Here is a 26,215-nt window from a genome sequence, read left to right on the forward strand (position 1 = left end):
CTTCAATTTCCCTTTTTCCCACTGCTGCGTCCCTACAGCCCCCCCTCCACTTCAATTTCCCTTTTCTCCGCTGCTGCTTCCCTGCGTCCCCGCCCCCTCCCTCCACTTCAATTTCCCTTTTTCCCGCTGCTGCATCCCTGCGGCCCTGCCCCCCTCCCACTACTTCAATTTCCCTTTTTCCCGCCGCTGTGTCCCTGCGGCCCCGCCCCCCTCACTCCACTTCAATTTCCCTTTTTCCCGCTGCTGCGTCCCTGTGGCCCCGCCCCCTCCCTCCACTTCAATTTCCCTTTTTCCCACCGCTGCGTCCCTGCAGCCCCACCCCCCGCCCATTTGATGACCCATCCCTCCTCCCTGCTGCCCCCCTGCTGCCCCTCCCTCCCACCTCCCCTTATATGGCAGCAGCGGGCGTGCCGAAGGCGTGCCTAAGGCAAGCCCATCTGCACCCGTCCAGACCGCGCCCAGAGCCAGGACCCCTGGTCCCCAAGACCACCACGGCCAGCAACGCCATTACACCGCCAGCACCCTCAGCGCACTCAACACCGGACGAGCACACGCCTGCTTCCTGGCCTCCCCTAAGCACACCCCGGGACCCTTCACCTTCCGGAACTGCAGCCTCACCAGCCTCCAAATCACCAAACCTCCTGCTGAGCCTGACCGCAACTACCTCTGATGCATCCTACTTAACACCCGCTCCGCACGCAAACACACCGTCGAACTCTGGGACCTGCTCGACACCTCCACCCCGGATGTTGCCTTCCTGACGCAGACCTAGATGAACGCCTCCTTGGCCCCAGACATCGCCATAGCCATTCCGGATGGCTACAAGATCACCCATAGGGATCGCACCAACGGAGTCGGAGGCTGAATTGCCATCGTCCACAAGAACACCATCAGGGTCACGACCTGTACCGACCACTCCCTCAGCACCACCGAACACCTGCACTTCCAGATCCACCCAAACCCCAACACCACCCTCAGAGGAACCCTCATCTACAGACCCTCGGACCACGGCCTCAGTTCTGCGACTCCATTGCCGACCTTATCAGCAGGCACGCCCTAGCCTCCACCGACTACGTCCTCCTCGGTGTCCTGAACTTTCACCTGGAGAATAACAACGACCCCAACTCCACCACCCTAATCGACAACCTCGCCACCCTCGGACTCAGACAACTCGTCACTACCCCAACACACTCCGCTGGCCACACGCTGGACCCCGTCTTCTCCGCTAGCCCCCACTTCACCTTCAGCCACACCACCGAACTCCCATGGATCGACCACCGCTGCATCCACTTCACCTTCCAGAAACCCACCACATACCACCGCACCCAACTGATCCCCCGTCGCAACTGGAGCAAAATCAGCCAAGACCAGCTGAACACCAGCCTCGCCCGAAAACCACCCACCCAACCCACCAATCCCGACCTCGCAGCCTGCAACCTCTGGCGCTGGATCGATGACTGTGCCAACACTCTCGCCCCGCTCAATAAACCTTCAAACAGAGGTGCCAACAAGAGAGCCAGCTGGTTCACCTCGGACCTTCAAGTCTCCAAGCAAACCTGCCGGAAACTGGAAAGTGGCTCCTCGAACAGACATCAGACAACCATGCCGCCTTCAAGAACGTCATCTGCAATCACCATCATCTCATCAGATCTGCCAAGAAAACCTCCTTCAAAGACCACCTGGACAACAACGCACACAACAGCAAGGAGCTCTTCAACATCGTGAATGAACTCTCCAACCCCAGCTCCAGCACTAACGATATCCCACCTTCACAAGACCTGTGCAACTTCCTTGCCGCCTTCTTCCACCACAAGATCACAGACATCCATGACAGCTTCAACAGCCAGACCACCCCGCCAATCGCTGACTCCTCAGACTCTCCTCCCACTTTCAACTACGACCCGCTGCTTGTCTGGGCCAATGTGAACGAAGACGACACAACCAAAACCATGGGCACCATCCACTCGGGATCGCCGTCAGACCCATGCCCGCACCACATCTTTAACAAAGCAAGCGCCACCATTGCACCCCACCTCCGCAAAGTCATCAAGATCTCCTTCGAGACCACGACCTACCCCAAGAGCTGGAAGCATGCTGAAATCAAACCCCTACTCGAGAAACCCATGGCGGACCCAAGAGACCTCAAGAACTTCCGTCCCATGTCCCTGCTCCTATTCCCGGCCAAGGTCATTGAGAAGATCGTCAACAGACAACCAACCCACTACTTCGAAGAAAAGAACATCCTGGACCCATCCCAGTCAGGGTTTCGCAGCAACCACAGTACTGAAACTGCCCTCATCGCCCCCACCAACGACATCAGGGCCCTGCTTGACAATGGTGAAACCGCGGCCCTCATCCTCCTGGACCTCTCGGCCGCCTTCGACACCGTCTGCCACCGCATCCTACGCACACGCCTCCACAACGCAGGGATCCGGGACAAAGCTCTGGAGTGGACCACCTCCTTCCTCTCCAGCAGAACCCAAAGCGTCTGCCTCCCCCTTTTTGCTCCGAAGCCTCCAAGATAATCTGCGGCGTTCCCCAAGGTTCGTCCCTCAGCCTTACACTTTTCTACATCTACATGCCCCGCTCGCCCCTGTCGCCCGGCTGCACAACCTCAACATCATCTCCTATGCCGACGACACCCAACTGATCTTCTCCCTAACCAAGGACCCCCTCACCGCCAAATCCAGCCTCCATGAAGGAATGAAGGCCATCGCCGAATGGATGAGGAACAGCAAACAGAAGTTGAACTAAGATAAGACGGAGGTCCTCATCCTCGGCGCCAACCCCTTAGCCTGGGATGACTCCTGGTGGCCGACCGCTCTGGGAGCAGCCCCAACACCCACCAACCACACACGCAACCTGGGCTCCGCAAGATCTACAGATGGATCCCCACAGATACAAGAAGAACAGTCACCCAAGCCCGCAGCAAACTTGACTACGGAATCACCCTCTACGCAGGAGCCCCGGCCAAACTCCTCAAACAACTGCAAGTCATACAAAACGCCTCTGCACGTCTGATCCTCGATGCCCACAGCCACACCACTCCCCTTCTGAGAGACCTACACTGGCTCCCCATCAACAAAAGGATAACCTTCAAGCTCCTCACCAATGCACACAAAGCGCTCCACAACACCGGTCCAGCCTACCTCAACAAACGACTCACCTTCTACACCCCATCCCGCCAACTCCGCTCAGCCGACCTCACCCTCGCCACTGTCCCCTGCATCTGAAGAGCAACTACCGGAGGCAGATCCTTCTCCCACCTCACCACCAAGACCTGGAACACCCTTCCCTTGCCCCTGCGACAGACCGAAGACCTGCTGACTTTCAGGAAGCGGCTCAAAACCTGGCTATTTGAGCAGTAGCTCCCCCTCAGCGACTTGAGACCCTCACGGGTTATAGTGCGCTCTACAAATACACTGATTGATTGATTGATTGATTGACTCTCTCTTTCATGACTAGACTCACAGGTTCTACAATCAATGACATAACTTCTCATATAAAGGAGCCAAGCATAGTGGCTTTACCATTGCCTGTTTTTGCTCTCTGTACCAAATTGTTTCTTGCTCTCATAAATAGATGGCGATCTCTCTAAAATCGTAGGATTTGTATGCATGGACTAGCATGGCTACTGCAGTAAAGTCGCTTCTTTGAATGAATTCCCTTTTTTCCCTAATTACTCTTGACTGATCTCTGTGTATGTCTGAAGTAGCTGTGCCCAATAATCTGTTCTGAAAGAATGGAAATTCGTTGCTCGGTTGACAATTTTCTGGGGGCACTAGTTTGGCTTCTTTATAGATGCTTTTCCTTTGACAATGCCTACCACTGGTCTATTAAGTTGTTATTAAGGACTTTTGTTTTTTCCAGTGGCATAAATATGCAATATGTGCATTGTTAATGCTGATTTGTGTAATTGGTGTCGGTGACAGCAGGCTTGCAGATGGTAAACTCTATGGCGCTTGAAGGATTTGTTTTCAGATCTTCCTTTCGGCTTTCTCTATTCAGTCTCTTTTTGACCCAAGAGACCATATCTCTGCTTAGTATGCGATTATTGCCCCCATTTAATTGTTCATAGCCCTGTTCAGGTAGGGTACTCAACTGTGGTCAGAGTGATTGGCAAAGCTCTTTTTGTTTTATAGCCATTCTCAGATTGTGTGATTAGATCACTAAGATGCTTTGTCCATGAGCGATTGGGGATAAGACGGCTACAGTAGGAGAAGAATATGACAGTTTTCAGCTTTTTCTTGTTGAGGTGAACGCTGTGTTGATCATGGTTCTTTTACATGACCATCACTTTTGTGTTGTTTAATTGATGCTCGGTTCATGATGCGTACAGCAATAATCCTTGTCCACTTTTAATAGATCTTTCAGCAGTTTGTGAGTTGTGGGCAGGAGTGTAAAATCCTTTACCATGTGTGCATGTTATGTTCAAATATCTACACTGAACTAGATGGCACTACTGTCTTTGCTTGTTTTTTTCAAATTTAATAATAGCACCCATAGGGCAAGACCATCTTCTACTTCTCCATGCTGTCGATGTTTCCTGATGCTCTGTACCGTCCAGTTTGTTTTTAATCCTAAATTTCTAGAAGTTATTTGAACACATGGAACTTCTTATAATGCAAACTATTGAACTTGATTAAAAACGTTTGCACCCTTCTTTCCATCCTTGGGTATATCTGCCACCAAACTTTGTGGACTGAATAGCAAAATGTTTTTAACTGGTGCTATATCATGTCTGATCTTGGTGGTAAGTTAATGCAGTGCTTGCTTCAAACACTGTTCAAATCAAATCAAATCATTAGCATTTATAAAGCGCGCTACTCACCCGTGCGGGTCTCAAGGCGCTAGGGACAAAGGGGGTGGTTATCGCTGCTCGAACAGCCAGGTCTTTAGGAGTCTCCGGAAAGCGGAGTGGTCCTGGGTGGTCCTGAGGCTGGTGGGGAGGGAGTTCCAGGTCTTGGCCGCCAGGAAGGAGAAAGATCTCCCACCCGCCGTGGAGCGTCGGATGCGAGGGACGGCGGCGAGTGCGAGGCCAGAGGAGCGGAGGGGGCGGGTGGGGACGTAGAAGTTGAGCCGTCTGTTGAGGTATTCCGGTCCCTTGTCGTGGAGGGCTTTGTGTGCGTGAGTGAGAAGTCGGAAGGTGATCCTTTTGCTGACTGGGAGCCAATGCAGGTGTCTCAGGTGTGCGGAGATGTGGCTGTTGCGGGGTACGTCGAGGATGAGGCGGGCTGAGGCGTTTTGAATGCGTTGCAGGCGATTTTGGAGTTTGGCGGTGGTCCCAGCGTAGAGGGTGTTGCCGTAGTCCAGGCGGCTCGTGACGAGGGCGTGGGTCACGGTTTTTCTGGTGTCGGCGGGGATCCAGCGGAAGATCTTGCGGAGCATGCGGAGGGTGAGGAAGCAGGCGGAGGACACGGCGTTGACTTGCTTGGTCATGGTGAGAAGGGGGTCCAAGATGAAGCCGAGGTTGCGGGCGTGGTCTGCGGGGGTCGGTGCGGTGCCGAGGGCCGTGGGCCACCAGGAGTCATCCCAGGCGGACGGGGTGTTGCCGAGGATGAGGACTTCAGTTTTTTCAGAGTTCAGCTTTAGGCGGCTGAGCCTCATCCAATCTGCGACGTCCTTCATACCCTCTTGTAGGTTGGTCTTGGCGCTGGCGGGGTCCTTGGTGAGGGAGAGTATAAGTTGGGTGTCGTCGGCGTAGGAGGTGATGATGATGTCGTGCTTGCGTACGATGTTAGCGAGGGGGCTCATGTAGACATTGAAGAGTGTCGGGCTGAGTGATGAGCCTTGAGGTACGCCGCAGATGATCTCAGTGGGTTCTGAGCGAAACGGAGGGAGGTAGACTCTTTGGGAGCGGTTTACGAGGAAGGAGGCGATCCAGTCCAGGGCCTGGTCTTGGATCCCGGTGGAGCGGAGGCGGGTGATTAGGGTACGGTGACAGACGGTGTCAAAGGCAGCCGAGAGGTCGAGAAGAATGAGGGCGACTGTTTCACCGTTGTCCATCAGGGTTCTGATGTCGTCTGTGACTGAGATGAGGGCGGTTTCAGTGCTGTGGTTGGTTCGGAATCCGGTCTGTGAGGGGTCGAGCAGGTTGTTGTCTTCCAGGAAGGTGGTCAGCTGTTTGTTGACGGTCTTCTCTAATACTTTGGCTGGGAAAGGCAGAAGGGAGATGGGGCGGAAGTTTTTCAGGTCGCTCGGGTCAGCCGTAGGTTTCTTTAGTAGGGCGTTGACTTCGGCGTGTTTCCAGCATTCGGGGAAGGTAGCAGAAGAAAAAGAAGAGTTGATGACGGTCTGGAGGTGCGGGGCGATGATGTTGTCGGCTTTGTTAAAGACTGTGTTTACCTCTGTATTATTAAAACAGGTTTCTAGAGGTAGTAATATCGGACAAGAACCTTTGTTCATATTTGTTGTGTGTATTTTGTTGTGCTGGTGATATGTTGGTTTTTGTGATTTGTTGTATTTTTTGATGCATCATTGAAATGTGACTTTGTTGTGCTTTACTGCGGTTGCTGTGTTGCACTCAGTTTTGAAGGTTTAATTGCAATACACTCAGCTATATTTTAAATGTGGTGTTCATGTTACTGTGTCTATTTTGGATATGTAAACACATGGTGCTGCAATTTAAGCCAAAATCAGCAAATATTTTAATATTGCCATGACAGGCACCCATTTACCATTGTCTAAGGTGGTAAAATAGTGCTGTAGCTGCACTTCCACTACTTAAGACGCTAATCAGCCCAAAACCATATTAGAGATTGAGCCTAAATTTAGTTCTCAAGAGCTCACAATCTGAAGTGGGTGGATAAGGAGGTCACAGATGAAAGGTTAGCTCTCAGAATCAGAATGTGCAACTTTCTGTCAGGGAAGTACAGTCCAATTAAAAGAAAAGTCTTACTCCATAGTGTTCTGATTACCAGGTAAGCAATATTCCTTGGGTCAATAACTGGAAAATATATTTTGCAGTGCAAAAGTGATGACATTTTGAACCAAACATTGGTAACACTGGCTGCACCATCAGATTGTAATTTAATTATGATGACATTTCTAATTTATGGCTATATTCACCATGTTTATAAAAACAGTTTCCACATCACTATACTGGCTTTAATTTTACGATACAACAAAACCTTTTTTTCATGTTTTTTCAATGAAGGTGGTTTAATACTTAAAAGTGATGTTTTTCAGTCAACCATTTTCCTAATTTTCAAGCACAGGCTCCATTTCAAATTTTGTATTAGTTCATAACCAAAGTTGTTATAAGTCTCTGATAAACAGTAATAACCAACGACCCAACAAACTCTGTGGATAATAGTCATGTTGTGTTTTACTCACTTATGCACTCTGGATAATCCGCAAGGTTGCAGTAATTGCAGTGTCTCAGTCATGATTTAAAAGCTGATGGTGTTCTTTTATGCGTAATGCTTACATAATTATATAAATTGTTTTACATCTGTGTTTACCATGGCAAGGCTCATCCTTACTGAGCTTCCCAATATACTTGATCTTTATTTAGTGTTTATTTTTAAATTAACATGGTAGGCTACAACATAACTAGATGCAAAGCGGCATGCTTATGAGAGGCTTGCGCCCCCGTAGCATCACTTTTTTTTATGTTCTAGCGACGTCAGTCTCTCAACCATATCTATGTGGCCACTTCATGTGGCTTTGCATCTCCTCATTGATATGGAGTAAGACAAAGCAGTGCAAGTTACTGTGTTGCCTTGCTCTGCACCAGGAAGGCATTCTATGGGCATTGAGATGGGTTTTTCCCATGCAACACCCATGGATTTTGGCACGGCCCCAGATTTATTCAATCATGTAAGCCTGGCGCAGCGCCAAAACCTTATGCCTCCACAGAGCAGGGCTAATGAGAAGAAATACTAACATTTCTACTTGTTTTACCTCTGCACATGTGTGCTACAGAAAGAAGAAAACACCTCTCGGGATTTTTATTGTGCAGGAAGGTATTCCTTCCTGCACAAAAACAATTGTGGATGCAAAGTGGCCACCGTTGTACAATGGTGCAAGGCGGGGGTGCTAAGCAGCCAATTGTGCGCCAGCGTAGGGGGAAAGGACATCAATTCCTGTCCTTTCATATTCACGTGCGGCAGTGCAGCAAGAGGACTTGCATCCCTGCCCTACACCGATTCCCCATAAATATAGCAGCCAAAGTATGTTTTTGGCCGGTCATGAAGGACTTTGATGGCGCAGCGCACAGCCCAGACAGAGCCTGTCTTATGTGCCTCCAGTGTGGAAAGTGTACTTTTTTTACTCAATATTTCTCTGCATGTGTACTTTATTTTCTGATAGTACAGTTTGTAAACAGTGATCAAGGTTCTGTTTATGAGCTGTACTGTCTGAAAATAAAGCGCCCAGAGAAATATCGGGTCAAATGAATTCACTTTAAACAATGCAGTCGCATGAAATAGGCGCTGGGCTCTGCGCCTACACACCCGATAATGACATGGAGCCTGATCTCTTTTCTTGGTTTAATTTGCAGAATCTGGAGCCCTATCATAAAGAGCTGCTCTGGTTCAGCACTCAGCAATGTGTTTTTCTTTTTTGCGTTGATACATAAAACTAGCAATTCCTCGATTTGATGTATGAACTTTAGACATAATTCGGAAACGAAGAGGGACAATCTCTGCTCGCCATTTCTAGCGTGTATTGTCGGCGTATGTGAGAACTTAAGACACTTACATGCACAAACAATGGCAGCCGCACAGCTCAGCTCGGAGCCGGCGCAGTTCTTAACCCCTTCGCTGCCAGGCCTTTTCCCCCTCCTGTGCCAGGCCTTTTTTTGCCTATTTGGGGCAGTTCGCGCTTAGGCCCGCATAACTTTTTGTCCACATAAGCTAACCAAGCCAAATTTGCGTCCTTTTTTTCCAACATCCTAGGGATTCTGGAGGTACCCAGACTTTGTGGGTTCCCCTGAAAGAGGCCAAGAAATTTGCCAAAATACCGGGAAAATTTTGTTTTTTTCAAAAAAATTGGAAAAAGTGGCTGCAGAAGAAGGCTTGTGGTTTTTCGCCTGAAAATGGCATCAACAAAGGGTTTGCGGTGCTAAACTCAGCAGCTTCCCAGCTTTCAGGAACAGGCAGACTTGAATCAGAAAACCCAATTTTTCAACACAATTTTGGCATTTTTCTGGGACATACCCCATTTTTGCAATTTTTTGTGCTTTCAGCCTCCTTCCAGTCAGTGACAGAAATGGGCATGAAACCAATGCTGGATCCCAGAAACCTAAACATTTCTGAAATGTAGACAAAATTCTGAATTCAGCAAGGGGTCATTTGTGTAGATCCTACAAGGGTTTCCTACAGAAAATAACAACTGAAAAAGAAAAATATTGAAATTTAGGTGAAAAAAACATAAATGTTTCTCTACGTTTTACTCTGTAACTTTTCCCTGCAATGTCAGATTATCGAAAGAAATATACCGTTACGTCTGCTGGACTCCTCTGGTTGCGGGGATATATAGGGCTTGTAGGTTCATCAAGAACCCGAGGAACCCAGAGCCAATAAATGAGCTGCACCCTGACGTGCGTTTTCATTCTATACCGGGTACACAGCAATTCATTTGCTGAAATATAAAGAGTAAAAAATTGCTATCAAGAAAACCTTTGTATTTCCAAAAAGGGCACAAGATAAGGTGTTGAGGAGCAGTGGTTATTTGCACATCTCTGAATTCCGGGGTGACCATACTAGCATGTGAATTACAGGGCTTTTCTCAAATAGATGTCTTTTTTACACACTCTCCTATATTTGGAAGGAAAACATGTAGAGAAAGACAAGGGGAAATAACACTTGTTTTGCTAATCTATGTTCCCCCAAGTCTCCCGATAAAAATTATACCTCACTTGTGTGGGTAGGCCTAGCGCCCGCGACAGGAAACGCCCCAAAGCGCAACGTGGACACATCCAAATTTTTGGAAGACAACAGAGGTGATTTTTGCGAAGTGCCTACCTGTAGATTTTGGCCTCTAGCTCAGCCGGCACATAGGGAAACCTACCAAACCTGTGCATTTCTGACAACTAGAGACCTAGGGGAATCCAAGGAGGGGTGACTTGCGGGGCTCCGACCAGGTTCTGTTGCCCAGAATCCTTTGCAAACCTCAAAATTTGGCTAAAAAAACACATGTTCCTCACATTTCTGTGGCAGAAAGATCTGGAATCTGAGAGGAGCCAAAAATTTCCTTTTACCCAGCGTTCCCCCAAGTCTCCCGATAAAAATGATACCTCACTTGTGTGGGTAGGCCTAGCGCCCGCGACAGGAAACGCCCCAAAGCGCAACGTGGACACATCCAAATTTTTGGAAGACAACAGAGGTGATTTTTGCGAAGTGCCTACCTGTAGATTTTGGCCTCTAGCTCAGCCGGCACCTAGGGAAACCTACCAAACCTGTGCATTTCTGAAAACTAGAGACCTAGGGGAATCCAAGGAGGGGTGACTTGCGGGGCTCGGACCAGGTTCTGTTACCCAGAATCCTTTGCAAACCTCAAAATTTGGCTAAAAAAACACATGTTCCTCACATTTCTGTGTCCGAAAGTTCTGGAATCTGAGAGGAGCCACAAATTTCCTTCCACCCAGCGTTGCCCCAAGTCTCCCGATAAAAATGATACCTCACTTGTGTGGGTAGGCCTAGTGCCGGCGACAGGAAACACCCCAAAGCGCAACGTGGACACATCCTAAATTTTGGAAAAAAACAGAGGTGTTTTTTGCGAAGTGCCTACCTGTAGATTTTGGCCTCTAGCTCAGCCGGCACCTAGGGAAACCTACCAAACCTGTGCATTTCTGAAAACTAGAGACCTAGGGGAATCCAAGGAGGGGTGACTTGCGGGGCTCGGACCAGGTTCTGTTACCCAGAATCCTTTGCAAACCTCAAAATTTGGCTAAAAAAACACATGTTCCTCACATTTCTGTGGCAGAAAGTTCTGGAATCTGAGAGGAGCTAAAAATTTCCTTCCACCCAGCGTTCCCCCAAGTCTCCCGATAAAAATGATACCTCACTTGCGTGGGTAGGCCTAGCGCCGGCGACAGGAAACACCCCAAAGCGCAACGTAGACACATCCTAAATTTTGGAAAAAAACAGAGGTGTTTTTTGCGAAGTGCCTAACTGTAGATTTTGGCCTCTAGCTCAGCCGGCACCTAGGGAAACCTACCAAACCTGTGCATTTCTGAAAACTAGAGACCTAGGGGAATCCAAGGAGGGGTGACTTGCGGGGCTCGGACCAGGTTCTGTTACCCAGAATCCTTTGCAAACCTCAAAATTTGGCTAAAAAAACACATGTTCCTCACATTTCTGTGGCAGAAAGTTCTGGAATCTGAGAGGAGCTACAAATTTCCTTCCACCCAGCGTTCCCCCAAGTCTCCCGATAAAAATGATACCTCACTTGTGTGGGTAGGCCTAGCGCCCGCGACAGGAAATAGCCCAAAACACAACCTGGACACATCAAATTTTTTCATAGAAAACAGGGCCTACCTGTGGATTTTGGCCTCTAGCTCAGCCGGCACCTGGGGAAACCTAGCAAACCAGTGCATTTTTGAAAACTAGAAACCCAGGGGAATCCAAGATGGGGTGAATTGTGGGGCTCTGACCAGGTTCTGTTACCCAGAATCCTTTGCAAACCTCAAATTTTGGCTAAAAAAACATGTTTTCCTCACATTTCAGTGACAGAAAGTTCTGGAATCTGAGAGGAGCCACAAATTTCCTTCCACCTAGCGTTCCCCCAAGTCTACCGATAAAAATGATACCTCACTGGTGTGGGTAGGCCTAGCGCCCGCGACAGGAAATGGCCCAAAACACAACGTGGACACATCACATTTTTTCATAGAAAACAGTGCCTACCTGTGGATTTTGGCCTCTAGCTCAGCCGGGCCCAGGGGGGGCAGAAATGGCCTAAAATAAATTTGTCCCCCACCCCCCAACCCCCTGCCCCCCCGGGAGCGACCCTTGCCTATGGGGTCGCCCCCCCTTGCGTGACATTGGTGCCAAAAAAAAAATCCCCGGTGCCTAGTGGTTTCTGCCCCCCTTGGGGGCAGATTGACCTACAATCGGCCAATCTGCCCCCAAGGGGGGCAGAAATGGTCTAAATACAATTTGCCCCCCAGGGGAGCGACCCTTGCCTAATGGGTCGCTCCCCATCTCTACAAAAACAAACAAAAAAAACCCACAAAAAAAACTATTTGCCCTGGCGTCTAGAGGTTTCTGCCCCCCCGGGGGCAGATCGGCCTAATACCAATAGGCCGATCTGCCCCCAGGGGGGGCAGAAATGGCCTAAAATAAATTTGCCCCCCCAACCCCCCCGGGGAGCGACCCTTGCCTGCAAGGTCGCTCCCCTTGCGTGACGGTACAAAAAAAAGATCCCTGGTGCCTAGTGGTTTCTGCCCCCCTTGGGGGCAGATTGACCTATCTGCCTCCAAGGGGGGCAGAAATGGTCTAAATACAATTTGCCCCCCAGGGGAGCGACCCTTGCCTAATGCGTCGCTCCCCATCTCTAAAAAAACAAACAAACAAAAAAAAAAAACACACAAAAAAAAATTTGCCCTGGCGCCTAAAGGTTTCTGCCCCCCTCGGGGGCAGATCGGCCTAATACCAATAGGCCGATCTGCCCCCAGGGGGGGCAGAAATGGCCTAAAATAAATTTGCCCCCCTCACCCCCCCACCCCCACCCGGGGAGCGACCCTTGCCTACAAGGTCGCTCCCCTTGCGTGACGGCGCAAAAAAAAGATCCCTGGTGCCTAGTGGTTTCTGTCCCCCTTGGGGGCAGATTGACCTACAATCGGCCAATCTGCCCCCAAGGGGGGCAGAAATGGTCTAAATACAATTTGCCCCCCAGGGGAGCGACCCTTGCCTAATGCGTCGCTCCCCATCTCTAAAAAAACAAACAAACAAAAACAAACCACAAAAAAACTATTTGCCCAGGCGCCTAGAGGTTTCTGCCCCCCCTGTGGGCAGATCGGCCTAATACTAATAGGCCGATCTGCCCCCAGGGGGGGCAGAAATGGCCTAAAATAAATTTGCCCCCCTCACCCCCCCCGGGGAGCGACCCTTGCCTACAAGGTCGCTCCCCTTGCGTGACGGCGCAAAAAAAAGATCCCTGGTGCCTAGTGGTTTCTGCCCCCCTTGGGGGCAGATTGACCTAAAATCGGCCGATCTGCCCCCAAAGCGGGCAGAAATGGCCTAAATACAATTTGCCCCTCCAGGGGAGCGACCCTTGCCTAAGGGGACGCTCCCCATCTGTAAAACACAACAACAAAAATCCCTGGTGCCTAGTGGTTTCTGCCCCCCGTGGGGGCAGATCGGCCTAATAAAAATAGGCTGATCTGCCCCCATGGGGGGCAGAAATGGCCTAAAATAAATTTGCCCCCCAAGAGAACGACCCTTGCCTAAGGGGTCGCTCCCCTTACGTGAAAAACAAACAAACAAAAAAAACTCCCTGGTGTCTAGTGGTTTCTGCCCCCCTTGGGGGCAGATTGGCCTCATAAAAATAAGCCAATATGCCCCCAAAGGGGGCAGAAATGGCCTAAATATAATTTCCCCCTATGGGAGCGACCCTTGCCTAAGGGGTCGCATCCCACACCTAAAACACAAAAGAAAACAAATCAAAAAACAAAAAAAAACAAAAGTATCCCTGGTGTCTAGAGGTTTCTGCCCCCAGGGGGGGCAGAAAAGGCCTTAAAAAAAAATGACCCCCTGGGAGCGACCCTTGCCCAAGGGGTCGCTCCCTTCTGTCAATTACATATAAAAAAAAAAAAATCCCTGGTGTCTAGTGGGGTTTCAAAAGCCGGATTGCAAGCAATCCGGCTTTTGAAACCCTCGGAGAGACTTCAAAGGGAAAGAAATACATTTCCTTCCCTTTGAAGCCCCTCCGGGCCTCCCCCACGTGATCGAAAGAGAAATGCTGAGCATTTCTCTTTCCATCGCGCTGGAAGCTCTGCTTCCAGCGCGATGGGGGAGGTTGTGTGATTGTCAGCGCGCGCTCGCGTGCTGACGTCACAGGGGGGGTGGGGGGGGGTCAGGGGTTGAAGGGGAAGGGATTCCCCTGTCAGCCCTGACCTAGGGGGGTGGGGGGGCGGCCCTCGGGAGGAGCGCTAGCGCTTCTCCCGAGGGCAGCATTCAGGACGTAATGGTTACGTCCATGGCGCCACACGGGCGCTGCCATGGACGTAACCATTACGTCCCTGGCGGGGAAGGGGTTAATGATGCAGACCCCGCCAGTAGAAAAGTACACCCGATGCATTATTCACTAGCACTTGAAAGAAACGTGCCTGACTCCACACGTCCTGTCTGCGCTTGTTTTCCACAAGGGCATCACGGATGAATTGCCTTGTTTGTCTAGAGTTCATCCCTTATAGGTTTATCACATGTGTAAGGCAGAAAGAGGAGCAAAACAGGAAGAAAGCATAATTCCAGTAAGGGTCAAGTTTCACAGCGGGTCAATGGTCAAAGGTCATTCCGTGGAACACTCACCTTCTGCAGGCATTGGCAGAAAGAACATGGAGTTTTGCTCTTCCTGTGGAAGAATCTATAAGGGAATATCACAGGATCTAGAGTCTTTGAACTTCAGCATCCATTGAAATGAATCTGTATTACAATGGGATGTCTCATCCATGTTAGTTAATGGGCAGTATTGCATTTGCTAATCTAATATTGTAGTCCAAACTAATTTCAGGTATCGGATGCTGCACTACGGGTAATTCAGGTAGGTTAAACCCTTTTAGAAGTCATTTTTAAGCCCCAGATAAGGTGTCAGGAGCTCGCTGCAGACTCTCCATATAGTACTTTAATGTATCCATTCTGGAGAAATAGAGAGATGTGTGTGTGTGTATTCACTGGAAAAAAGGTTGCAGGGAGATTATTGTTAGGTTCTGAATTTACTGGTACTGAAGCATAGAAATTCAGCAGTTAAAGCTCCTCCGTGGATCGAACCGTCCCTGTGCTGATATCTGACTGGGTGCCAACACTTCAACCAGGAAATGTTGGCAGCCATGTTGGGGCTCTGACTCAGCAGAGTCACAAAACAAATGTAAACAAAAAAAAGGGGGCAGGGTAGAAATACCCTGACCCTGGTGCCCCTCAGGTCCTAGACTCTTGGTGTGGCCTCATTTGAGCTCCCCTTCCGTTTTTGGGCTCTTTGTGACTACGAGTGGGCTCATTGGTGCCAAAACCTTGCTGCTCACACCCATCACCAAAGCAAAGTTCCATTGAACCAACTCTTTACACTACAGCATCAACCGCTGCAGTGAACACCAATGCAACTTTTCAGCTCCGACCACCCGGGATGCCAACATGATCTTCGTGCTATAGTAGCAAAGGTCTATGACACTTTCCCTACTCCCTGTAGCCTCTTCCACCATGAACAGAACTCTTGGTGCTGGGCTGAGAAGATAACTCTTTAAGAAGGAGTACCTGGTCCCTGTATCAACCCGTGCTGTGCCAAGATTAATCTGAACGTGTGACTTTCTCCTGGTCTTGCACAACCAGATGCCCACAAAACAATTTATTTGTTACATGTTATTCTAATTTTCTAAATTGGTGTGGGCTTTTTCTTGTATTGTGCTTTCACTTTATAACTGTTGGAAGTGCTGCACAAATACTTTACACGTTGCCTCTAAGTTAAGCCTGACTGCTCTGTGCCAAGCTACCAGAGGGTTGAGCATAGGTTAACTTGGCGATTGCATGTGACTTTATCCTTACAAGGACTGTGGTTTCTGCTTGAGTAGAGTTTCACCCCCTGAACCAGTAACTCACTTTCCTATCCCCTCAGTATATATCTGAAGGCCTTGCACAATGAGGGTGGCTGCCTACAAGGGATGGGTGCATGGCCGCTGCTGTAGGAAGGGTGCAGAGCCTGGTTGAAGGCTATCTGCACAGCGGGCTAGCTGTCCATCCTGGTTCAAAGTTGGATGGATTATATCTTACTAAAACATAAATTCACTGAAAGAACAACAAAAGTTAAGTTACATTTAAGACTGGGGTCGACGACTGAGTCCCTGAATCCCATAATGGTTGCTACAATATATTCTGCCTGTTGTGGCCAGCCAATAAGGATCAGCCCGTACACTTTGAAAGGGTCAATCAGAGCATTTCTGGACAACTAGGGTCTAGATATCTCTATATACCACTTTTAACCCCTTCTTACCCAACCCAATATTTGAAATTCTATTTTCTTGAAAACTTCTGAACAGATTTGCACCAAATAACATAAAGCTCACTTTCTGAGTATAGTTCTAACTTTTTGTCAAATATGGTGTCGTTCCATTCAGCTGTTTTTTTGTCTGTATCACATAGCAAATTTTCCTCTTTGAACTAACATTGGGATGTACACCTTTTTCTTGGCCCCCACTCAACTGATCAGCACAAAACTTTCCACGGAGGAGCCAAATTGGATGAACTTTTTTTGGAATTATCAATTTGGGTAGGGAGTGAAAATGGTACCAACTTTATGTACTCTATAGTTCAGGAACTATGCAGACTTGTAGGCATTAAACAACACTTCTACTACGCACAACACCCCAAGTCTGACGGGAAGGTGGAGCTTTTGAACTGCACCTTGAAAAACAAGATAACTAAGATCTGTGCAGAACTAAGACTTATGTGGCTGAACGCCTTGCCCTTTACACTCTGCCCAATTTGAGCCATCCCTAGTTAGAAGACAAAGCCGAGTGCTTACTAAACAGTGTTGGGTGGCCAGAGCTGCTTATTCCAAACCCTCCATTTTCCTCAGCTTTGCTTTATGTGCAGCTGAATGATGATGTGAAGCTTCAATACTGCAAACAATGTATTTGCTGTCTTTTCATTTTCCATTCTTCGGTATGAACTGACTTACCTACCTAGAGGACCTAAGCCTGCCACACTCTACTGCCAGGACACTTGGCCCGGTTGTAACTTCAGTATAAGTCAACTCTCCCATCTCACTGGCATGGCCCCTTTCAAGCTCTGGGCTCCAAAATCACTGCTGTGAAGTACTGCAGCATGCTAGCCTGGCTGCATGCCCACATTGCGAATGGACCACAGAACCAAGAAATTCCAACTCTGCTGCTGCTTCCATGCCATGAACCAATGTGCTCCCACACACTCTGTTCCCACTATTGCAAGCAATCTTGTTTCTTCAGCTCAATGAAGGTCTATTGTTGCCAGCACTCTCCTGTTGCTAGCACTCGCCAGCTTTACTACCATAGTGGATTCCATGTGGGGGATAAACCACTGCATCTAGATAGCCCCACCAGCTTAGCAGAGAACTTGTGGTGGAAAGTGGTCATTCAGCCAGGGAGATTGCAGTTCCAGTAAAACTGTCACACCAACCGAACAGCATGTAAGGCAGAAATGTTTTTCATTTGCAGAAAAGACTCTTAAAGAGTATTTTTTTCCTGGAAATCAAAAGTGATTTTCCTTATTGCCACCATCATAGATTACTTGTTGATAGACCTGTCAGCCATAGTGTGGCCACTGCTTACCAGTGCTAAAGTGCTTTAAACATGGTAATATTGGCATCTCCAAAATTGGCATATTTAATTTACTTATAAATCCCCAGTAAGGTAGCACTACTTGTGCCCGGGCCTGAAAAAGTAAATGTTGCTAGTGTGTCTGGAGCATTGATTGTGCTTCCCACTTAAGTAGTTCTTTGAACATATCTTAGGCCTGCCTTTGCAGAACCTGTGTATGCAGTTTTGAACTGGCATTTCAATCTTACAACATAAACCTTTTTCCCGGACCAAACCTTTCTTTTTAATAAATGTGTCCCCTAAAGTAGGCCCTGGACAGCCCATTGGACAGGGTAAAATCTATTTGAAAAGTAGGACATGTACTTTTACATTTTAAATGTCCTAATAGTGAAAAGCTCTTAAATTCATGTTTCACTACTGCAAGGCCTATCTCTCCTATAGGATAACATTGGAGTTGCTCATTAGATTTTATAAGTGTAAATTCCAAATGGGGAAGGGATAATCAGATCATGTTTGAGGTCTCTGGAATCAGAATTTAAAATTCTAACTTATGGTGAAGTTGCCTTATTATATTTTATAAGTGTAATTTCAAAATGGGAAGGGATAATCGGATCATGTTTGGGTCTCTGGAATCACAATTTAAAATTACAACTTATGGTGAAGTCGGATGTTAAATTGCAATTCTGGGGGGCTAGAGAGCCCATGGCAAGATGGTGCAGCTCTGCTGGCCAGGAATTACTACCTGCCAATTACCCTGTAATCCGGCCCAATGGCACCCTGCCTCTGGGTGATATTGATAGAGGAAAGCAGTGAGAATCTAAATATCCAACTATTGTAGCACTTGATTTGTCATCTGTGAAGATTGCAGCCTGTGGTTGTGCCACTTCGTGAGTCACTGGTTGAGAGACTGGGCAACTGTGAAGAGAAAGCCTTGCCAGAGCTTTATTTCCTGGAACTTGATTCCCCTACTGCTTACCCCATTGCTGTAAGCCAGTAGTGGAAGTTCCTGACCGGCGGATGTGCTGGGGTAGCAGGACAAGCCACAGCGCTGGCTTGGGCCTTGTCTGTAGTGTGTGGCAGGTTGCATTGTCCCTCTACTTTGGAGTGAAGGTGGACAGCTTGCTCTGCCCCTCACTGGGCAGTACAGGCCCCTCAGCATGGATTCCTTGTCTACCGGGGTGCTCTAAGACCCAGATATACTTAGCAGACCACAGTGCCCAGTTAAGACCTGGCCTGCAGAAATTGGAGGGATGTGGGGGCCCTGAGCAAGTGAAGTAGCCTGATGTGGTGGTCAGCGACACAGCCTAAATTGTGTATAAAAGCGAGACAGTAGGCCCAACCTGGATGCTTGGAAACCCCATTGAGTTTTTTCTCAGGTGAAGTGCACGAGGCCCTGATCTCTGGTGGCCTGCTCTGGCTCCTAAGGCCCCATCTTGGTGATAACTGAGGGCACTTGGACTATCCTGCAATCGCAGGAAGCGGACTCATCTATGTAGCTCCATACTGGGCCCTGAGATCGCTGTAAATGCCTGCTCGGATGCATGAACATGTCGCTCAGCCACCGGGCGGTGTCCTCGCCTTGCTGCACACAGCAAGTGCTGGTGACTATCTGCTTTTCCTTGTGCTGGGTCAGAAACATAATTATGAGAAAGAGGATCAAAGTCAACCTAATGTTTGAGGCCAAACCCCCGCATGACGACCCAGCTGACAGAGAGCAAGATCCTGCGCTACTAAATGAGGCCATGCTCACTGCGACACTGCAGGAGATACAGATAGGCAGCTATCGATAAAAAAAGAGACACACTTAACTTGCACATCGACCTCATAGCAGCGAAACTGGATAAACAAACTGCCCACATCACAATCGTGGAACAACGCATATCAGCTGCAGGGAATGATTTAAAAGTGTGTTGGAAAAAATCTTCATCATGGAAAAAGTACTAGCAGCAATCGAGGCCAAAAATGAAGATTTAGAGGTACGGTCCCACCAAAATAACTTGCAAATCCCAGGGATCCTGGAATCGACTAATACTGGCAAGGTGAAACAATATGTGGGGACTATGCTGACCTCTATCTTTGGCTCACAAAACATCTCTAACCTGCTGGAGGTGGAGCGAGCCCACCATTCTTTCCTGGTGCGCCCATCTTCATGGGCCCCTCTGCACCCCATCATAGCAAAGCTGCTATACTATAAAGCCTGTGATGCGGTCCTCCAGCTGGCCCAAGAGAGGGGGGATTTACCCTTTCGGGGCAACAACATCACCTTCTTTCTGGATCTCACAGCGGCGGTGCAGGCAGCCTGATGAGATTTTCTACCCATTAAGAGGCAATTGCAAAAGGCAGGAATAACCTACATTGTGCTCTAACTTGCGCCCCTCTGCATCAACTACCTCAGACACCAGAAAATACTCACAACTCCCAAGGCAGGGATGAAATATTTTAAAACGCTCTCTCCTCATTCAGGGGGTACATCAGATTCTGCTATTGATGACGGCGAACATTGACCACCTATCCCCTGCAAAGCCCTCTGGGTAAAAAAAAAGTATATATTTGGACTGAGTAGGCCAAATGATGCATGGGCCCTGAAAAAAAGGCCATGTGATCCCTGATTTATTATGTTTACCCTTATTTTAGAAATGCATTCAACCATCATGGCTGGACCATTACCGTCTTCTGGACACCACAGGACTCAGGAGCAAACTGGGTAAAAAGTTATTGTTGTTAGTGGAATTTGTCGTTAATTGGACACATAATTCAATGTATCCTTTTCAGGTGTTACTTTTGGGCTGTGGGAATGTCTGCGGCATGATTGAGATGCTAATGTGATTGTCATATTTCACTGTGAAAGACACGCCAGGTGCTTGTTTATTTGAATCACCACAACATTCACATTGCATTTCTTCATGAAACACATTTAACACTGCACTCTGAACTCATAATGGGCACACTCTGGGCTGCACATAGTACAACCTCATCCTATTAAAAGGGTGTCATGATACTAGTTAAAAATGGACCTACTTTCCTCTTACCCATACCCTAATGGATTACCAGGAATGATAGGTATTTGTACAGGGAGTCCTCTACGGCACCCCTGTCACACTGGTTAACACATATTGGCCAAATGTGGATGACCCTGACTTTTACACAGGGCTCTGGAACCAGCTTCACAAGCTCACAACCCACCCCCCCCCTTATATGGGGAGGGGACCTGATTACATACTTGGACCCCGTACTTGACCAATCAGTATTGCAGTACTGGCATGGCAAACAATCCACTAAAAATCTCAGGGCTGGAACGGAAGAGAATGGGACCACAAATCCCCCTAGACTCCACCGCCCTACTCACCATGAGGGCACATTGACTTCCTCTGTCCATGGGTTGTGGTCCTGCTTAGACAACTGGTTGGCAACCTAGGATGTACTGTATACTCTTGGGTATATGACATATTGCATGTGCCTAAGAACTTATCAGATCATGCACAGGTCCACTGTATGTTGCTAATCCCTACTCATACCCCTACACAGTTCATGTGGTGATTACAGACAACAGCTCTGTTGGACCCAGTGTTTAGAGTCACATGTTTCTCTCAGCTATCAACATAATGTCGGCTCTGTGGAGGATGTGGACACATTTTAAGAGGCCTTCAAGGTCACTATCAGAAGGATCTATATCATTACACAAGCCTGCATCCTGAAGTCATCACGCACACAATTGCAGGCCATAAAGCAGACACTGCATACTCTCAAGCGGGACCATGAATCTAATCTGAACCCCCACACTCTTGCTGCTATCAGTGAACAAATGACTAACTTTCATGACACAGCTACTCAATACGTTACATGTCCAGGTGCTATGTGGCAAGGACATATGGGGAGGGGGCCTGGCTGCTAAGCTGAAGATGCCCTGGGCCCATGCCCATATTGGTAAGACTACATTCGCTATCCTGGTGAGCTTCACTCATTTCTACACATGCCTTTATGATGCATACAACTCTGCTCCAGCAGGTGACATAGCAGATAATTGTAAAGCACTTGGTCTGGATGACTTGACAAGTGAATTTGATAAAGAATGTGCTTCTATCTTCTCACCACATCTCCAGATGCTATTTGAGGAAGGTACAATAAGTGGATATCACCGACCTCCCTCAAGAAGGCACTGATTATTGCACTACTAAAATCCAATGAGGCACCCGAGTACTGTGAGTTCTATTGATCACTCTCTCCGATAAACACAGATGTAAAAGTCCTGGCCAAAATATTAGTGACCTGACTGTGGCTGCTCCTCCCGAGCTTAGTGCTGCCAGATCAATCTGGATTTATCGCAGCCTGCCCAACACATAATTTATGCAGAATCTTTGCATTACTGCATCAATTGAACCTCTCCCTGTAGACAGCGGAGGTCCTCTTAGACATCGCTAAAGCCTTTGATTCCATTGAATGAGTACATATAATTACAATTTTGAGTTGCATGAGGATCCCACTGAGCTTCCTGCAATGGATTCAATTGCTATACACTCACTCAGTTGGTCAGATACTAATCAATGATAAAACATATGCAGGTTTGCCCATCCATAGGGGCACTAGACACAGGTCACAGCTTGAGGGCCAGGTGTCTATACCACCAATTTTTTATGGCAGACAGGGTGGCTATCATTAAAATGTTGATATTACCTACATCTCTTTATCTTTTTATTAACATACCATAAACACATTTAATAACACTAGCAGGGGCTGGAAATTAACCCAGAATTCAGTGGGAAATGCTTACTTTGCCATAGATGCAAGGGGGTTTCTGCGTGCCAGACCTAGAACTCTATTACTTATTTGCACAAGGTCCCGCTATGGTAACATCCTACATTTAGCGATTGAACATGATTACACCAGCCTGCTCCGGTTGCATGCTATCCTGACACACAGACAGACTTATATTGCTTGGGCTGAATTCAGCACAATTCGTTGCACAATGAGTGTGTGGCACTCACTTGGAGTGTGGGCCCACAAGGAACCCCTATACTCGCCAGCACTTCCCTTGGTATTTCACCCGGCCATATTGTTAAACAGGAACCGCAAGCATTGATGATCCTTGGCATGACAGGTTTGAAAACCATGCTTATTGCCCTAGATGCAATTTTACACGCACAGTGTCACACCCCATTGCTGACTTCCATCGCCATGACACCATATGTGGATTATACCCTCAATTTCCAGGAGAACCTATCACTTTTCACGCCCTGCATGCTTTACTGACTTGCACCATGTGGAAGGAACTCATTAGCAAGTTATATGTCTTAGTACAAATAAATAGCATCTAATCCAGCACTGGGGAAATGGAACATAGTGTTGGATCAACCAATAGACTAGGCATTCTATTGTGCACAAACTAGTATGCTTACACCTAATTGTAATTTGCATATAATTCACTTCAAATGCCTCCACCAAATGTATTATACACCTGCTAAGTTGTACAAATTTGGTTTGAGAGAGGATGCTAACTGTTTGAGGTGCTGGACGCCTGATGCTGACTTCTTGCATCTGGCACGGTCCTGTTCCCCCTACAGTAAATTTAGATGCAAGTCATAGATGTACTTGTTGCCATGGCACTGGAGCCTGTGGAATGTCACTTGCACATGTGCCTTCGTGGTTTGGTGAAAAATCTGCAGTCAACGATACGTAGACTCATAGCAGTGGCATTATTGCCGAATAAGAGGCGATTTGTGAAATACTGAGGCAAGCGTGCAATGCCCACTAAACTGCACTGACTACCATGTATGGTTTACTGTAACAAACAATTAGAACTCTATGCTGATGACCTGTCTGTGCCCTCACAGCCCAAGGACATATGAACCCCCAGGACCTACCTGTTGATAATTTTGGACCTCTTCTAAATGTGTGGAGCATGACTGCTTCTGTCTCCATTGGGATATACTGATTTGATGGGTAACTTGTTGATGCACATGAGAACACATTATGTACTCTCTCTGGCATACATGGCACTGTTTGACTTTATCTTGTTTGTACTTTCAATACATACCACACAAATAAATAAATAAATAAATAGCAATTCTGAAAATTCTACTTTTAGAAAGTTAACATTTTTTTGCCTTAGCCATTTTGTGTCTACAGCCTGTCTCTGGTCACATGACACCACTGAGTGTACTTGGCAGTTGAGCTTTATGTATTCCTCCTAGACAGCCACACACAATGGAAGCCTAGGTGTGACTGGAAGTGTTACAACTGGCAGAATGGGAAAATTTACAGACTCTGCTTTGTCACCGCAGTCAGCTTGGAGCTGAGGCAGGAAAGGCATAAAATTCCTTGTATATTAAAGTCACAGTCTAGAAGCTTCTCTCACCTTCCAGAACCAGGCACGATGGTACAAAAGGTGGGTCTCAGACACCACCACTTCAGTAAATCTCTCTACCTGTGGATATTCGGCCAGAAAGAAGGACTGCTGCCCTGCTGAACTCCCACTCTGCTGGACTGCGCTCTTCTGGACTCCTGCTTTGTTGTGCTAACCTGCTGCCCACAGACTGGGTGAGTAAGACTTTGCCTGTATGTCTTGAACCTAGAACCCAGGGGGACTCCAAGGGCTAGTTGGCTGACCTCCTCATCTGAATCCTCAGGGACACAATAGGCTTCCAAAAACCTTGCATCATCACCTGGACCCTGCCATCTGGTAGGTTATCCTGACAAATGGTACCACCCCAGTCCTAGCCCCATAGCAGTGGGCCTAAGGTGCTAGAACAGCCTGTGGATCCAGCAGAACCAATGTATCTCCTCTGCTGCGCGGCACAAACCCAAGCAGAACCGATGCATCTATCCTATCCGAAAGACTTACCTTGACGCTGCAGCCCACATTGCTTTCAGAACTGCTAGTGCGCCCTGCATCCTCAGTGCAGGCCCTCGCAGCTCTCAAAGGCAGCCTCAATGACGATGGAAGACTCTGCATCACACCCTCACAGCTCTTTGGAACCAATGCATCGCCCTGACTGTGTGTTGCATTCCAGACACTGGTCTTCACCTCCCAAGCCCCATTGATGAGATAGTCAACATCAGCGCAACAGGACCTCACATGGCTGGGTGGCACATCTGCATGGATGGATGCATGCAATGCTCCGCAGACCAGGATTGAAGGAACTTTTGCTCAGAGGGCCTTACTGGATCCATGTAGCCAGGTGGCACTCCATCGTGGTCAACCTTAGCTTGTGACTTTGTCGAGGTCTGGCATTACCAGATATCTACAGCTGGCGCCTTTCGCCTTTTGGTATTATTTTCTTTAAAAAATTTAAAATTCAATAACTAGTTCTGCTAACTGGATCTTTGTCATTTTAGAAGTGTTTTATTGATAAAAAAATACTCTATTTTCTAATTGTTGTGCGCTTTTGTTGTGTGCTTTCACTGTGTTACTGTTTGAAGTGTTACACAGATACTTTATACATTGCCTCTAAGTTATGCTTGTTATGCTTGCTCCTCTGTGCCAAGCTACCAGCTGAGCACTGGTTAATTTTGGGTTTGCTTGTGCCTTAGCCTGACATGGATTGTGGCTGCTGCTTGACCAGAGCTCACACCCCAGTGAACCAACAACCTAATTTCTTACACTTGTAACAAAAGGAAGCAGAAGTCCTGCCTAAATGAAACCAACATCATGCAGTGACGTTTATGCCAGATGGGACGCCACCAAAGAATTTCGGACAGGGGAGCCGGCTGATGCTAATGGATGCTAAAGGTTGGTCCAGTTTGGGTATGTTACTTTATTTTTTTTGTGGTTTTATTCCATCTTTTCGAGTCTCATTTTCTTTACTTCTTTAATTCTTCTCTTTATTTCTTTATCTTTTTTCATTCTTTTCAACCTTCATCACTTCCTTCATTGTCAGAGGAAACTTATTACCGCACTTGTTGGCGAAGATATTCATTGGAGTAAAGTTATAAAAAAATCACTTAATAAGAGCAGACAACTCCAAATGTTGACATCATAGAATATTATTGATCACAGGAATTATGAAAAACAGCACAGTTGGATACAACACATTCAAAACGCATTTCTAAAAATCTGTTCTGATTTAATCTCTATGTCAGAGATCTGAATTTAAACCGTGACACTTGTTCCAGCCTACAAGCTCAGCAGTTTTTAATTGTCTATGAACTCCTTGTTTTGCTCCTTGTGCCAAAGTCGAGCTGTCAAGCTTTACAGACCGAAACATCATAAAAATAAATGAAACAAATAATACAATCAGTTCAAAATGGAAGTCTTCCCAAAATTACTAACCCGCTTGCTCCAGTAAAAATACAAAATATACTGTCAGAGAATCCATTGGACTCTGCGGTTCTCATGGAATGCCTACAGCATGTGTCTCGAATAAGGAAAATATTTGACATTATCTTCAACATTTTCATCAGGATAAAAATAATAAAATGGAAGATGGCCAATGACAGATGAATGCTGCTCTAGAACCAAATAAACGCAACCAGATAGAGTTAAGAGGGCATATTTGACCTATTGCAAAACATAAAGAGAATTAAATATCAGTAACGTCACTAAATTGGGATGGTAAGGTTAAAACACAGGGCTGATTCAGTCATTATTTTTTGTTCCACAAGCATGAGCTAGTTTAAATGAAAGAAATTTGGAATCAATACAGATTAACTTCAAATTTCTTTGTGTGACTGTTAAAACGTTTTCCTGGCTATTGCTAAATGCTTTTCAGAATTCACATTTCCTTTATGTTGCTCACTAAATTTGGTATATGATATACAAATGAGAAGAGC

Source organism: Pleurodeles waltl, chromosome 4_2, assembly GCF_031143425.1.
Source record: "Pleurodeles waltl isolate 20211129_DDA chromosome 4_2, aPleWal1.hap1.20221129, whole genome shotgun sequence".
Taxonomy (NCBI): domain Eukaryota; kingdom Metazoa; phylum Chordata; class Amphibia; order Caudata; family Salamandridae; genus Pleurodeles; species Pleurodeles waltl.